The following is a 17,476-nucleotide window of genomic DNA, read 5'->3' as shown; positions in this document are numbered from 1 at the left end:
TTACATTGCAAACAAATGGACCATATTTGTTAACTAAACTCCACCTCTGAACTGGGCGTTAAGACCTCTGGAATATTTGACTGCATCTGGACAGGCAAAGCAGGCTCAGGGGTGGCCGTGGTCTGTTTAGTATGCAGACACAGGCACAGCCATGAATTTCAAAGCAGAGGAAGGGCTCGGTGCCAATGCCAACAGGAGGAAAGTAAAGCAAGCCTACAGTATTATTTGTGCCTAAGACAGCCTCCATTTTGAGTGTCTTTGAAGCCTGTAATTAAACAGAATGAAAAATAGGCTTTTCACTGGTGAACTTATTTATTAGTCGGTCAGAAGCCCGACTTCCGTCAGTGAAGTCAATGATCTTAAGAATTTCTGGGAAGGAAGGGAAGGCCAGATGATGAGAAAAGAGAGGGAATGGAAACAAGGTTAGCCTGAGAAACCGGCACGGTGACCAACCAGATACGAGGATTAAATAATTCTTGTCTAATAACATATGACTGAGCAGCAGGTGGCCAGCTAAAGGCACAGCCACTGAATGGAGATGCAGTCTCAGGCACAGCGATGCTGCGAGCATCACTGCTCCATCTCTGTGGACAGAAAAATTATGCTCATTACTCCTTTTGTCTCCTGGCTCATCATCCATCTCCTTCTGGGACTTCTCTATGCTACTCTTAAAGGGTGCATGGTTCAGGGGACCTAAGATGGTACTCTCCCTATGTATTTCCTCTCTAGGATCAACACGCTTGGGTGGCCTTGTGGGAAAAATGGTGATGAATAACGTTTGACCTGAATTCTTGTTTGGCTATTTATTGGAAGGTAATTGGAGGGCCACATGCTGCTTTAAGAGCTAGTATAGAGCTTGTATCTCCTCTCCACCCAGTTTTTCCTACTGGCAGCATCTTCCATAACAGTGATATGGAATCACAATTAGGAAATGCACAGAGGCAGAACAGCCACACACAGGATTTTTACTATTTATGCTGTATCATTTAAAACATCTCTTTAACTGAGCTTATGAGCATGGACATGTGTCAGCGAATTCTAATGACAGGAAACTCTAGTTGAACATGGCCAATTGATTTTGCTGCTAATGAGGTCACTTAGGTTCATACACACTTACATTTGAATATAAGGATCTGAGGAAGCAAAACATCCCAGAAGGATTAGAGAGAAGAAGGACACATAACTGCTATTGTGATAACAGACAAAACTGTGCACTTTGGATTTTCAAAGTACTTGCATGGTGAACCTTAGATCTTTAGGTGTGTAACAAGAGCCTGGCCACATACACATTTGTCTGTTCGATTTCATTTCCCCAGGTCTTCTCTTTGCTAGAGAGAATGAAACACTACCAAAACGGATGGTGACTATAGACTATGAAAACTACTGTTGGATTCTGCGCCTAGCAAAAGCCCCAATTCCCCGAAGCTCAGAAGTCATATTGATGTTTGTCCTTAAAGGTCATAGAATCCAGCTGTTCAAAAGGAACTAAGGACCAAATCCAAAGGATTAGGTGAGAATCAATAAAAGGTATGAGTGTGTGTGGCATGCATAAAGGAAGGTGCAAACAACCAGAAAGGGGCATCAGCTGTTGACTCTCTTCATGGAAAGTGAGTGAGCAGAGTGAGGCTCTAGGGGCCTAGAGACCATCCATGACTGAAGACAGCACTAATCATTGGTGCAACAGTGATTCAGTTGTATATCTCTTAAGGAGATGTTTTATGAATTTGGGAGTCAGTCTTACATGTCCTCTGCAACCTTCTCTGTGCCATTTCCACTTTAGTACACCTGCTGCTTAAGCAGGTGTTGAGTTATTAATCTTTGGTTTTTGGTTCCTTACTTTCTTTCAATCTCCCCGGTATTCTCCTGCTTCGTAAACAGATTGGATTCTTGCTTTTCTTGTTTTTGGGAATGTAGCCCCTCATGCCTCAAGGTGACTCTCTCCCTGGCCTCTTTTGCTGTGGCATTGCATTATTGGCTAGTATTTCCTGCTCACTCCATGTGACACCACAATATTGTCCCAGCCCATACCATTGATTCATTTAGTGAGCCAGAGAATTTTTGAAAATGCCAAATCATAATCAAATGAATGACAACTCTTGGTTGTTTTTCGGCATCTTCTGGAGTGGAAACTTGACAAATAAAGAGGTGTTTTCTTGTTTCACTCTCTGTATATCTGAAGTACCTAGAACAATGCCCTTCCCATAGCAGACACTCAGAAACATTTGGTGACGACGACATTAACTACTTGATTGATTGTCAGCGTACTGTCCTAGAAATTGGGAGAAAGGAGGAAGACGCCCTCCTACTGTGATGTCACGTTCCAGCAGATGTGAAAGGGCATGAATGAGCTTCAATTTTAGATCGCTTTTGCTGAAGCTTTCTTAAGCTAATTCTAGGTAAATATGAGAAAGTGTCAAGCAGATCAAGCTGAAGTGCAATGGGAAGGTCTGGCCACTATAAAGAAAAACCATGTAGATGAGCCAAATAGCAGCTTGGGAACACAGTGTGTCTATTGCTTTCTGTGTGGAAAAACTTGACATTGGTTTGCTCTACACTCATTACTAGATTGTACCAGCTACTAAGAGACCATGTCTGAAATGAACCATTAAATGTAGTCCTCTACAGATTTAACACAAATTATATCGCTTTGAAAAGTGCTTTGACATAACTTGGAGTTAAACATTTGCTTTAAGTGCAGATGCTTATGGTAATAATTGACAAGCCATGCTTAGTCTGGATGTGTGTAAGGGGGGAAGTTGCTCTATTAACTCAGGCCATCACTGAATTCCTGAAAAATAATGTATTCTGGCTATGTTTTCAAAGTCATTGGATAAACATTGCTGTTACTAAGTAGCTGAGCTTATTGATGCCATCCATATTATACAACCCATAATAAACTGCAACTTGCAGTTCCTTGCACAGATTTCAACAGACTTTCCTTTCTGACCAAATATTTGAAGTATAGGATTCTAAATTCCAAAATTGGTTTTATACAAAAACCTTTGTGCAAACACGAGGGATTCTGCTCTTGATTGTCCACCCCTTGTCATGTTGCTTTCCTCTCTAGTTCCTAATGGGATGCTGGTGTTCCTTTTCCCTCATAAACTTTAGAGTTAGTGATGCTTTAGAGTCAGGGATGCTTTAGAGTCAGAGCTCTTTTGTTATTTCAAAATAAGAAGAGATAATGGATGAGTTTAGTGTTTAACCATGTTATTGTTTATATGATAGCTAATGATGGGTACCATTCACATCTGTTAGGAAACTGGCTATCCTTGCACTGTGGACAAGACACAACTCCAGAAAACTTATTTTGTTTCTATGCCCCAGTTGACCTAAATGGCCATGCTTTTCCTATTGGAGCAGGGAATATTAGCTATGCTCGCTGTGTCCTGAGTCTCTGTCACTGGTCTGTGGCACCTTTTCATGCTGATTCACATGGGCTTTTTATAACTGACTAGCATGGAGCCATTCCTTTTCCAGGTAGGGTAAATGCCATTATGGAACTTAGACCATCTGCCAACATTCCTGAGGTGACAAGAGTCAATTTAGAATGTGCAGCAAAAATAACTGTCTGCCTGCAGTGTGTATAAAAAAACGTTCTTTCCTTATCTTCAACTTATTGCCTCTCACGTGTGGGATATAGACAGTACCATCATTTGCTTCTTCAAGGATATGTGGGATATTCTATCAAGATTTGTAGACCTCTTTGGTTTACATTGTGTGCCAGAACATGAGGATCAAAAGATAAAGTCTTAGGAACTAATAACCAGAGAAGCCAGGTGACTGGACAATGAGTGTTTTCAGTGTGACATCTATTTTATGGCAGATTTTGTAGAGGAGAAGATATTGGAGACAAAGTCTTAAGAACACATAAAGCAAAGTCAAGATATGTAAGACTGTTTGAGGACTGCATCCAAGGGTTACAGTGTGGCTTGAGCAGAGATCTAGGGCCAGCTCACAGGGGCTTGCATTATCAGAATAAAGAAATTAGTTATATGTTTTTACCTTCATGAAAGCAACTCTTCAGGGAGATTTTGTCAGTATCTTGTTTGTTATGGTTCAGGCTGAAGAAAATGTGAAGTGAAGGGTTTGCCATTATTAATCAGAAAGTAGCTGTAGATACTTCAAATATTATTAAAGATTATTAAACAGAATTAAAAATCGTAGATTCACAATATTTACCCAGATGTTAAACATACTAGTAGTTGGCTTGATTAAATAAACTTTACAATATAAAATGCAACAAAATGTTTAAGACATAAAACATTTATTTTCTTATCACCTAATTTTGTCAGAAATTCTCACAAGTGATTGATGTGAAGGGAAACAAAAGACTGACTAGTCACTGCTCCAGGGGACAATTCCTGCTCCATGAGTTTGCAGTTCCACTGTGTTTGAGGGAAAGAGCACTTTGTCTTAGTAATTTACACTATAATTTGGGTTGTGATAGGGTGACACTAAGTGGCTGTAAATGGAAAGACTTTGTCAATGGAAATCAAAATAAGAACAAAAAATTACACATGTAGTGAAATTTATGACTCCCTGGCAACAACAGAAGAAAATTATAATCATAATAACTCAGAATCATTAGAAAAATCAACAACTAGCAATTTCTTTCCTCTATAGAACTTATGACTCTTAGAAATGGATGGTAAAGCCTGTAGAAAAGGAGTCATATAATCTAAATTGGAAGATAAACCTTTTACTTTTAAATGAAATAAAAATATTGTTCTGTGTTTCTCTGCTAATATAGTACTGCATGTTTTGATTGTCCTTTGTCATTTTAGATATGTTTTTGAGAAATTCCATTTTCATCCACTGAAAATATGAAGATTCTTCCTAGTCTAGCTTTTGATCATTTATTTATTCAGTGAACATTAGACTGAATGATCACTTTTAGTTAACTTGCTTAGCATGGCTAATTTTATCTTATTCAATGTGTTATCCTCTGCCTTGTAACTATGTCTGATTGATGGTGACAGGTCTCTGTGTTGTCTACACATGGACCGTTCAGATTAATGTAGTGTTAAAATTTTTCACAGATGCTCCCACTTAACCTTTGAGTAATTTTCATAAAATGCAGAGCTTTTCTCCTTAAATTGGGTTCTTTGTTGAGTTTCTACACATTGCTACTAATCCTGATTAGAGGAGTCAAAAAAAGTAAAAACCAAATCTATTTTATCTTGCATTTGACAAGTCTTTAGACTCTAGGCCTCCAGTTTCTCTCCAGTTTTTTTCTCCTACCTATGATCTTCACTTTTGTGAATTAACCACTTTGCTTGCCTCATCTGAAATGCGGTAGTCCCAAATTCATGTGCGTGGGGTGCTTGGGAATCATCCTCTTATACATTGTAAAGATTTGTTACTCTAATTGCGTTAATAAAATGCTGATTGGTCAGGCAGGATGCATAGGTGGGGCAACCAACTAAGCATGGTGGGAAGGAGGAAGGTGGAGTTAAGAAATACCAGGAGATGCCAGCCAGATAAAGGAGCAGGATATGAACATGTCATGCTAATAAAGGTACCACCACATGGCAGAGTGCAAATAAGGAGTTTGGATTAAATTAAAATGTAAGATCTAGTTAGTAGTAAGCTTTTATACAATGAGCTGAGGATTTGCAATTAATATATACCTCTGTGTGATAATTTGGGGACTGGCGGGTGGGAGAGAAATATCAACTTACAGTAGGAAAAGGCTGGCAACTTCATTTCCCCCAATTTTTCTAGTCTACATTTCTGTGGCATGACTCTCTTTTGGATTTCTTCCTGTCTCTTGGATGAGGATTATTATTTATCTGACCCAAGTGTTCTGAGAAGCCCAGCATTAATGCCTTGGTCATTAGGTGGAACCTGGGTAATTTCATCCTGCCTTTGGCATCCATTGTCATCTATATGCTACTCCCTACTTACAGCTCGCACTGAATGAGAACTCTGTAAGCAGCAGCCCATGTCCTCATCTACCATACTGCCGCACACACGCTTCCAGCCAAATATATGCACAGAATCTAGATCCAGGCAGCACTCACTCTGTATTGTTTGTGTGATATTTCTCCACCCACTCTATTATTCAACAAAGAAACATATATGAATTTCTTGATAGCAACATTTTGGTTAATATATATTATTTGTATGAAATAATAAGTTTCTCTGTGAATTTTCATATACATAAATTACATGGTTTAATCATAATTCATCTATCATTTTATTCTCAGCACTCAGTCCACCAACACACAATTTCCATTGCCTCAAATGTCTCTCAAAGCCTTCTATTTATACTAAGTAAGAACTGTTCCCTTCAACCATTTATTATTTTTATTATATTTTGATTTTGATTTTACTATTTTCTACTTCCTATCATTCTCTTCATCTCCCATTATAACTTTCTAGGCAGACTGAATTTTCAAAGCTTTAAAGTTGATCACATAATTCTGCCCCTTTAGAAATACATATTGGCTTCCAACAGCTTCTGGAATTAAATTTCAGTCTCTCTAATTTTGTGCATAAAAGAAAGAAGTAGGAGGAGGCAGATCAAGTGTTTCCGGCTCTTAATGAGTCAATGTAATCCTTCTTAAATATGGATGAGGAAAGAATGTGGAAGAAGCAAAGGAGAACAGAGGGAAGGAGAGGAAGAGAAGAGCAAAGAAAGAGACCAGAGGTGAGGGCAAAGGTGGGGTTAGCAGCTGGGTAGAGAAAGGGAACGTTCATTACTGTTTCCAATTGCTTCCTTTCCGTCCATCTTGCTCCTTTAATATCTGGCAAGTGGTGCAAGCCTTAACTATCTTATGGATCCCCATTACTGTGCAGAGTTCCCACTCTCTGTTCTGACTAAAGACTCTGAGACCCTGTGTCAAAATTCACCATAACTTCATCAGTTCTAACAATTCTAAGGAATTGCTTGAAGGTTTGATTGGATCATGAATAGTTTGCCTCAATCACTTTATTTCAACTCATTTTACAAGTTTATTATAGCATATTGATTTAACATATCAAATCATAGAGCCAATCATTTAAAATCTGTAATTCAAGTTTTACCTATTAGGTTCCTGTGACCCTATGGTAATAAAGATAATGAAAAAGCCCATGAGTCTTCTAAATTCTGGTAGCTGCTGTGTGAAGCATCTACTCCTCCAAATTCTCAGGCTCGTTCTCTGGTTTCTGGTACACTGATCACACGAAGGCTTCAGAAACTCATGTCAGTGGAATCATACAGCATGAGCATTTTAGGTCCAGCTTCTTTCACTCGGATTTACACAAGTAGTTTCATATTTTAATCATTCATTTTTTTATTGCTGATTAATATCCCACTTGCCACAGTTTATGGTAGAGTCACTTATTTGTAGACAATTTGTCACCTACCAGTATAATTGATTAGAAATAAGACTTTCATGAACATGTACAAACAAAATTTTGGGGGAACACATTGTTCAATCCCTCTTTAGCAAATGGCCTAGGTATGGATTAGATATGTATGTGATTAGGGAGGTTTGTACTTAACTATGCAGGAAAAACATAAATGCTTGTCAATGTATTCCTAATATTTTATATCATCACCAGAAGTAGATGTCTGTTGGAATAACCAGGCTAGCTAAGGATAAAACAATTATATTTCGTTTATTATAAGGGGAAAAACTCACAAAACAGGAAACAAGAAATCCAAAGACAGCAATGTTCCATGGGAAAAGGCACAGAGAGAGTGAGCTCCTGGAAGTGCACACGTTTTTTTACCTTGGGTCCCAGTGAAGCCACACATTAACTAAGACCCACCTCTTAAAGATGATTGGCCAACAAGGTTCTTCATCAGAAGAGTGTTAAAACTGATCAATATTTTGGTCCAAATTTGATTCATGTAGTTGTTTACTGAACAGCTGTTTGAAAGGACATGTGTTGATATACTACATTTAAAAATGCTTTATTGCTGTAATGACTAAAGCTCTTGATCATCTTTTCTTATTGGCCTTTGGTCTACAGTGTAGGCTACTTTGATGTTAATATGACACAAGCTATAGTCATCAGAGAGGAGGAAGGCTCAACTGAGAGAATACCTCCATAAGACAGGGTCGTAGGCAAGCCTGTTGGACATTTTCTTAGTTAATAATTATTATAGAATGGCCTAGCCCATTGTAGGTGGGCCCCCATGGCCTGGCAGTCCTGAATGGTATAAAAAAGCGGGCTGAGTAAGCCATGAAGAGCAAGTCAATAAACAACTCCTCCATGACCTCCACATCAGGTTTCTGCCCACAGGTTTCTGCCAAGTTTGAATTTCTGTCCGACTACCTCCATTGATGGACAGATATGGAAGCATAAGCCAAATCAATCTTTTCTTTCCCAAGTTGTTTTGGCCATGATGTTTCATGACAGCAATAGCAACCCTAATTAAGACATACTTTAAATATGTCTGTTCAAATATGACCATTTTAAAGAATGAATTGTGGACTATGTTGAGCTATAGAAGTTTTTTATATATTCAAAAATTTCATATGCTGCAAATGTCACCTCTCAGCCAGTTATTTCTGTTTTATTTTGATAAAATCTAGTATTTTTATCTTAGAGTTCACAATTTCTGTGCATTTTCTGAGAAATTTTTGCCCATTCTAACTTAGCAAAGAAACTGGCCCATGTTTTATCTCAAGCTTTCAGACTGGTTTTGATTGTAACTCCTGGAAGAACTGGCGAAATGTTTCCCAAAGGGATCGTGTCGTACGGTGCTGCACTCACAGCAGCCCGTCATGAAAGCTTGTGTTTAAGTTTCTTCTTTAACTTCACGGTCCTTCTTGAGTCAGGTTCTTACTCTGTAGTTCAGGCTGACCATGAACTCATGATCAGCCTATCTCAGCCTCCGCACAGCTAGGGCCGCACAAGCCAACAAACCGGTAACACAGGGTGCTGGAGTGTTCTCTTACGGGATGTTTTAACCATGAATTCAATTAATTTTATAAATAAAAGACTATTTATGTTACCATAAAGTCAGTTTTCACTACTGGATTTTTCTACAAATGTAAACATTAAATTGATTACCATTAAAGTATTTCCAATTAAGCTGAGTGCAAGAGTTCATGTTTTCAGTTCAGCAATGAAAGGGCTGGAAGGATTATCACACATATGACGTAAGCCTACTCTGTTTCTTGAGTTCCATGACAGTCAGAGTGGTGTAGAAAAACTTAGCTCAGAAAATGTTTAAAGGATTTTTTTTATTAAACTTTGAGAATTTCATACGATGCATTTTGATCAAATTCATCTTCCCTAATTCTTCCTAGGTCGCTCTCACCTCCATACCTACCCAACCTCACTTTTCTTTCCCCCACTCCTGGGCTGAATTATTTGTATATTTCTACATGTTAACACTTTGAGAAAACATGGTATGACCTTCTTCCCTTCATATAGGGTTCTCCAAAGATCCAGAAGGACATAGAAAAACATAGACAAGGGGATTTATTCATTATGGAAATCAGCTCATGAAATTACAAAGATCAGATTATTTACTATAAACCATTTGCAATCTAGAAAATCAGCAAAGTCAGTGGTGAAATTCAGTCCATATGCAAATGCTGAGAAGCTAGGTTAGCCAAGCCTCAATGTGAGGTCAGATGCTTGCTCGCTTTGGAGCTGCAAGGCCCAAAGGCACAGGAACTGAATATCCCATTGTCAAATAAATGGGCAACATTTTCGTTCCTCTGTTGTTTGAGTCTACGTGTGTGTGTGTGGTTCTGCTGTATTTCTCAGGAGTGTGTTTCTATCTTTCATTTTTAAAAAAACATCCAACCCAGTTGCATTTCAATTACAGTTTTTTTTTTTTCATTTTGGAAGGGTGGTGGCCCATTGAAATCTAATTCCTTACCAAGGACCTTCACTGTTTGGGTTCATCCTGGACATGTAGTGAGGTGGACAGTTGTGTGATGTCATTCTTCTTGTAGCCCTCTTTCCCCCTGTCTTCATTCCATTCATCCTCTGTCCACTTTCATATTTCCCATGACCTGAAACCATGGTATGTTGTGTGAATCTGAATGACACCGGCTTGCTCTGGAGTTGTGGTTTGCCTTCAAAGACTGCCAAAGGGCTTGGAGCTGAAAACTTCCTTCATGCTCCTATTTGTTTGTTTCTCCCCGTGTCAATGCCTCTCCAAATGCTACTGTTGATTGCTGTGCTAGTAACAAACCCAGGGCTTTAAACATTGCTGGAAAGTTCTCTAGGAAGAAAGCTATATCTACTGCCACATCTGCTCATTGACTGTTCTCTTTCTAAAGAGTAGGTTATTAAATTGTCTGGAGTTTAAAATTATCACAAGCATGAAGTTTAGGCTTTTGGAATCCCATACAACTACACAGAATGGACACAATTATGATTAGCTGTATAAAGTGTTCTAATCCATTTTTGTCATATATTTCATAGCTAATTACACCCTAGATGATAGGAAAAGAGAGAAGTGAAGGTCAATGATATCCTCTGTGTATCCAGTATGTACAAAGGCTCACAGAATAGAAGAAATCTGGGTTTAGTCTTTTTGAATTGCTTGTGTCAGAGGAAATCACTTGGCTTCCTACATATCAGTGTGGAAGAATTCTATCACAAGACCTCTGCGGTTCTTCCTAAGGCGCTTCAGACTTCTGCAGCACATTAACAATCCTACTTACAGTCCCACACCACTGGCTCTGTACACAACTCTGTGTGCTGTCTTCAGTTGTCCAGAGGCATTTAGTATTAATTTAATCCTTTTGTAAAACTGAAGGAAGTTCCTAAGATCGTTCGGGGCTTGAGTTTTAATTGGCATCGCTGTCAGTCTCACAGCTGGAGATGAAATAGCCATCCACTGATGTCTTGTGGCCCTACGCAGATTTTTTTTTTGTATGTAGATTTCAAGCCAGTTTGGGATGAAAGATCTAGAGCAGAAATTGTCCTATCAGCTAACTAACATATAGATCTTCTTCATTTTCTTAGATAAAGCAATTAAAAATATGATGAGCCCACAGTCTGAGTGGCTGCTGGAGGAGCCTCTTCCCGTCCTCACCACATAGAAGAAGCGCCGGGCAATAAAATACAGTTGAATGTTACAGATTTAAAACTTAAAACTGTAACTATAATTCTGGATCCCCATAAGCATTTTACTCTTCAGTAAATGAGGAAGGAGGAATTTTTAAATTACATTTGATCTTTCAAGCCGTTGCTTTCAGCTCTGCCTTCCCACAGCATGCCAGGCTGTTCATTAGACTCTGTACTCAGATATAACTTGTAATTGGCATGTGGAAACGAAGCTAGGAAAAATAATTTATTTGGGATTTCAGGCTTTAAGTTCCCCTTAATCCCGCAGAGGGAGGAATGAAAAGGAAGGGAATGATTTCTAAAAACAGGAGAGTTATTATGATTTTTATTCCATTTCTGAGATATTGATGGAGTTTTAGTCTGGACTTTGAAATCAGATGATAATGGATGGCACTTTGCATGAGGCCTTATCTAGTCAAGTTTCTTGCCAAAACCATTTAGCAGTGAATACTTAAATATATTCTGCTCCGAGGTATTTTATCAGCTAATTCATGCATAGTATATTTGAAATTTCACATTTGTATGGTATATGAATACAGCATGAGAAATACCTAAAGTGATTGTTGGAAGCCACAGTATTCAATAGGGGTGGATAATTTATTTTCTTTTTCATTTCGGGTTTTCAAAGAACTGGCCTCTAATTCTTCCGCTAATACACTTTTGCCATCATTAATCTTACCAGTGATTCTTTTCTTAGGAGCACCCCTGGAAACACTATGTATGATTGGCTTCATCATTAGGAACTGACATTCATTTATAGTCTTGGAAATTAGGTGAAGCATAGAAAAGTCCTCCCAGTGAAGCCAAATCTTGAATGTTCGCAATCAGAAGCCTGGGTGATACATGAGAGGGAGAGAAAGACAGAGAGACGTACAGAGACTGAGCTAGAGAAAGACAGAGACAGACACAGAGAGACACACAGAAAGATATGGCTCTAACAAAACCAACAATGAATTCTGTTAAGCTTCAAGATCTTCTATCAGTGAATGGAACCCCAAAGGCCAATGTAGTTCTGGAAACCACCAGTATTTCAACTTAAGAGGGAGGGAAAGATCCAAGTTCGAGAGCAATGCAGCCAAGCGAGAGAGGAGCTTTCTTATTCAGCCTCTGTTGTCTATTCACATCTGTACCTGATAATATGTGGCCACCTACCCTGACAGGAGGGAGAGGGAGGGAAGGAGGGGAGAGCGTGAGAGATAGGGAGAAGAGGGGGGGCAGACAGACATAGTCTGATTGTTTGAACTGTTTGATCAAATGTCTTGGAATCTGTGGTCTAACAAAATTGACACTTAAACTTGACTATCAGAATCAATAACAAACAGACCACTGTCATTCTTTATCTTCCCAGCTCAAACTACTTTAGAGAGCTTAATTTCCTATTGTTGGTAGGAGATAAGATTCCTTGAGCCTGTTTGGACATTGGCTTTAACTATTTTGGTTAGATACACTAGAATTTAAAAAAACAAAATGCAGGGTATAAATATATATTCAATATCAATGTTGTTGCATACCCAAATCAGAATTTAATGAGACTTATTTGACATTGAAAGATTTCCTTGAATTCCTCTTTCACATCTTTGGGGTTTTTTCCATGAAATTATTTATCTCTCTTCCCATGAAGGATTTTTAAATTTTTGCTAATATTTGGTTGGATATTCATATTTAATAATATCACATTGGAATTTAGAAAACCTATATAAATTATGGTGAGATTGCTGTAAAAGCACATTTAAAATTATGTCTCAAGACTTTAAAAATGAAGAAGAATGTTTTTAAGGAAATATTTAATTAGTTCTAAAACTTAAAGTAATAAACTGCCTCTAAATAAAAACTGGAAAAAGTTGAGAAATAAAAGATAAACTATCATGTATGTATTTTGATAAGACTATATGAATATACAAGATGCATTAAAATGAAAATGTATGTGACTTCCTATGCTACCCTCTACACTAATAAAGATGACAAAAATATTAAAAAGATATAGTATGAAAATGAAGTCAGATAAGAACAGAGAAAAATATACAAATTACACCGTATTTGCATCAACACAAGTAGATGCGTATACACAAGGTGGGACTGAAAGGAGATGTTCATCCTAAAGAACCAAACTAACAATACCCTAATACTACAGCAGAAAAACTTACAGTTTTTTAAATTTCTAAAAACTTAAGAAAATAGTTAATTACTATTCCGAGATAACTGCTGATGCAAACCAATTCATTCAGCTTTTGCTTTGTTGACCTGTCATTTTCTACAGAGATACTCTCCTCTTCCTGAGTGACCTTATTTCCAGGATCTTCTGGGAACTCTGCCAGTGCCCAGGATCTGACGCATCAGCTAGGCTCCTTCAGGAGAACAGGGTAGAAAGAGTCACCTCCAGAAAGCTTCCCAGGTCTCCACATGGATTTCTTTGGGACAATGAGGCAATCTAATCACCAAGAACTTTCTAAGCAAGTTAGATTTTAGTAAAATTAAATGAAAAAATGACAGAGGACATATCTTCCTGTTAAAATTAAATTTTAATTTTTATCTTCCAGGTAAAAATTAAAGAGCACAAAGTCAGTGTGAAGACCTCTCCGTGTACCCACAGAAAACCACAGGGTCAATGTGAAGACCCCACTCTGAGCCCATGGAAGAGCACGAAGTCACTATGGTAGGGCGCAAAGTCAGTATGAAAATCCTACCATATCTCAAGATGGGTGGTGAGGTGATAGACTCTGGCTAACACAAGTCCATCACAAGAGGCTCGCAATTTATCTAGTTAAAAGAAGACAAAAACAATGCTAGAAGACTTGGGTGGGGAAAGGAGAAGAAAGAGGAGTGACAGGAATGGTGAGTGACACTTGAGGGTGGTCTCGGAGACCTTGAGGGTCAAGGTGTCAGGATTGGGATGTCTTCATATGCCATCAAGAACAACTAGAACTTGATGTTTTCAATGTTTCTAACTTATTGGTAATCAAATAACATATAAGATCCACAAAACCTTTCAGAATCTTTGCTTTGAACAAACATACACTATAGATGCTATTTTTATATTGTTTCTTTTATATTATTTAAACAGTTCTAACCATTTCCGATGCAATACAAGCTTAAATCATATTCACAGTTTGAAATGATTTGAACATCATAATTTTTAATTAGCCACTTCACTAAATTCAATTAAAAACATCACTGTTTTGATGCATAATGTTTAGTGACACTGTGAAACTCTGTAGAAGAACTATATAGTACATTTAATACTTTTCAACCATGTAAACCAATGCATCATAATGGAAGACCCAGAAAAAGTTATGACCACCTAATTTTTGACAAAGGCATCAAAACATACACTGGAAGAAAAATGCTCTATGCCAAATGGTACTGGAAGAAATGTATATACACTTGCATAAGATCACAATTAGTGCTATGTCTCTCACCCTGCACATAAATCAATTCAAAGTGGATCAAATAACTTAAGACTGAAAACACTAAAATACACTTATTTTATGTGTATGGGTGTCTGTCTTCAAATTTATCTGTGCACCATGTGCAAAACTTTTGCTCAAGGAAGCAGAGGAGGGTATTAGACCCTCAGGAGCTGGAGTTACAGGGGTTGTAAACCACTATGTGATTGGTGGTAATTGAACGAAGGTCCTTTAGAAAAGCAGCCAATGTTCTTAACCACTGGGGCATTTCTCCAGCCCCCGAAATAATTTTCTAAATAGAACTCGAGTAGCATAGGGAGCAGTCCCAGTGACTGACAGAAGATATTCCATGAAACTGAAAACCTTCGTTAAGGTCAAGGAAACTATGAACAGAGTGAAAGAATGCAAGAGAATGGAATGAGAGAAAATCCTTACCAGCTACACCGCATGCAGGGAGGTCATGGCAAGGACATACAAAGAATTGCAAAAATTAAATACTGTATTAAACCAAACAAACAATTCTCAGAAGATAAAAAACAAATTGCAAATTAATGTTTCTAACTATAATGGAAATGCAAATGAAAACCATGTTGAGATTCTCTCTCACCCAGTTAGAATGATTGACAGCAAGGTAACGATGACACTGGATACGGTGGTGCACACCTTCAATCGTAGCACTTGGAAAGTAGATGTCTATGAGTTCCAGTCAGATCTGGTCAAGATAGTGAGGTCTAGGTCAGCCAAGCTACACAGTGAGACTCTGTCTCAAAAACCAACCAATCAGTCAAACAAACCAAGCAAACAAAAATTCTGCTAAGGATGTGGGGAAAGGTGAGCCCTGATTCCCTGTTCGTGAATAAGGAGGGTATATTTGAAGCCGAATAAACAAATAGGAATACCTTTGGGGACATAAGAAGGGGAAAAGTCCCTCATCCAGAAATCTGGTTGAAGTCACTTGGCAGCAGAAACACAAGAATTCTGGTTGTTTGAGGCCCTCTTCCCTTCCCATCATGCAGTTTTCTAGAAGCCTCACCAGAAGCCCAACCTCAAGCGTCTTCTAGTTTTACACTATCAGATGATAATTCCACCCAGGCACCTCTGGTACTATCCCATAATATTGCTTACCAAAACAAAGGAAGAAGGAAGAAGGTTTTGTAGCAATCTTCTGAGATGTAACTGAAAGTCACCAAATATATGGGACTAATGTGAAGACAGTTAATTGCATCTCCCTTGAGAAGCCCATACCCACCTCTACCTGGAAAGCACCTGTTCACCCACTCCTCACTCTCATGCTAATGCCTTTGTTAGCATTTCTTGAATAAAATATTCAACTTCGCTTCATCGTACTGGCTAGCTCTGGAATTCTTTTCAATGTTCAAGCCATAAATCCACACGTGGTCTGAGTGGAGGCTGCTAAAAGGTCTAACAAATTCCTATGGCCACTGAGACTGGCAAAAGGGAGCTCATTGCTGACAAACTGATATAATCCAAAGAGAGTCAATGTAGAGGCTCCTCAAATAACTGAAGATAAAACTGCTTCGTGACCCAGCCTTCCTACTTCTAGGCATATGACTAAAGGACTTTCCCTACTAAGAGATATTTGAACACTCATATTTATGAATTTTCTATCTGCAATAGCCAGGAAATATAGGCAGTCTAGGAATCAGATTGTATGTATATGTTTATTAGTTTATATATATGTGAACCATAGCCGGCTTGTGTGTCTTAGATCCTGGAAATCTGACTGTAGTGGTGAGAGAGCAAAGAAAGAGAATATCTCCCACGAAACCAATAGGTACAGTAGGATCAAAAACCCATTGCCATTGTTCTTGAGGTCTCAGTAGTCCTCATTGTCCACTATGTTCAGCGAGACCGGTTTTAACCCAGGCTTTTTCAGACCCAGACCCGCTGGCCTTGGTGAGTTCCCGATAGAACATCCCCATTGTCTCATTGTATGGGTGCACCCCTCGCGGTCCTGAGTTCCTTGCTTGCTAGGCAGTTTCGTGGATGCTCACCTTACTAGACCTGGATGGAGGTGGGTGGTCCTTGGACTTCCCACAGGGCAGGGAACCCTGATTGCTCTTTGGGCTGACGAGGGAGGGGGACTTGATTGGGGGATGGGGAGGGAAATGGGAGGCGGTGGCGGGGAGGAGACAGAAATCTTTAATAAATAAATAAATAAAATAATAATAATAAAAATAAAAAAAGAAAGAAAATATCTATCTATCTATCTGTCTATCTATCTGTCTATCTATCTATCTATGAAGGCTGAGATATATAGGCTATATGCACTTGGATAAAGTGACCCCATTACTGCATCCACGAGGGACCTCAGTGCATTGATTAAGTACAGCACGGAAGGGGAAGTAGCTCCTTCCACTAGGAAGCACCTGTAAGGGAGCTCTCTCAGGTTATAAATATCAAGGAGGTCAAAACCATAGTTGCTAACTTATCACACATTGTCAACATTTGCACACAGAAGGCTATGACTCAGGATTCTAGGAGAAGACTTTACCATTCCCATTTGTCTGAGGTATTGTGTCCTGGACATGGCATGTGTTGACGTCAGCAATATATAGTCCAATCAAAGCTCTATTCACTTGTCACACATTCATTCAAAGCTTCAGTGGTTTCCTACATATATGTAACAATACTGATATAGGAGGGAGGGAGTGTGTTGAGAGGCCAGAAAATTAGAAGGCAGGCCAGGAAAGTAGAAAAAGAAGCCTCACGAAAGCTGGGTGAGGAGGGCAATAGAATATGGAGAGGAGCGTACCTTGTAAGCCAGTAAGGGGGTGAGGACAGGGGTGGAGCAATCAATCAAAGCAAAGCACACATAAAAAATGTTATAAGGAAATTTGCTGTTCTGTATCATAATTAAAAAGTAAACCCCACATTAACAAAGCTTATAAAGGAATTCGAGCTCTAGTCACCCAAGTGACTTTGAGTATGAACAGAAAGCTCACCAGCAAAAGTAAATAAGCGAGTAAATAAATATAAGCATTTAAAAGGAGCACTGGAGAATATAGGTCAAAAGG

Source organism: Alexandromys fortis, unplaced genomic scaffold, assembly GCF_014885135.2.
Source record: "Alexandromys fortis isolate MF-2015 unplaced genomic scaffold, M_Fortis_MF-2015_v1.1 scaffold_100_3062768_6864082, whole genome shotgun sequence".
NCBI classification, from domain to species: Eukaryota; Metazoa; Chordata; class Mammalia; order Rodentia; family Cricetidae; genus Alexandromys; species Alexandromys fortis.
The sequence above is the reverse complement of the archived record's forward strand: the minus strand, read 5'-3'. Positions refer to the sequence as shown.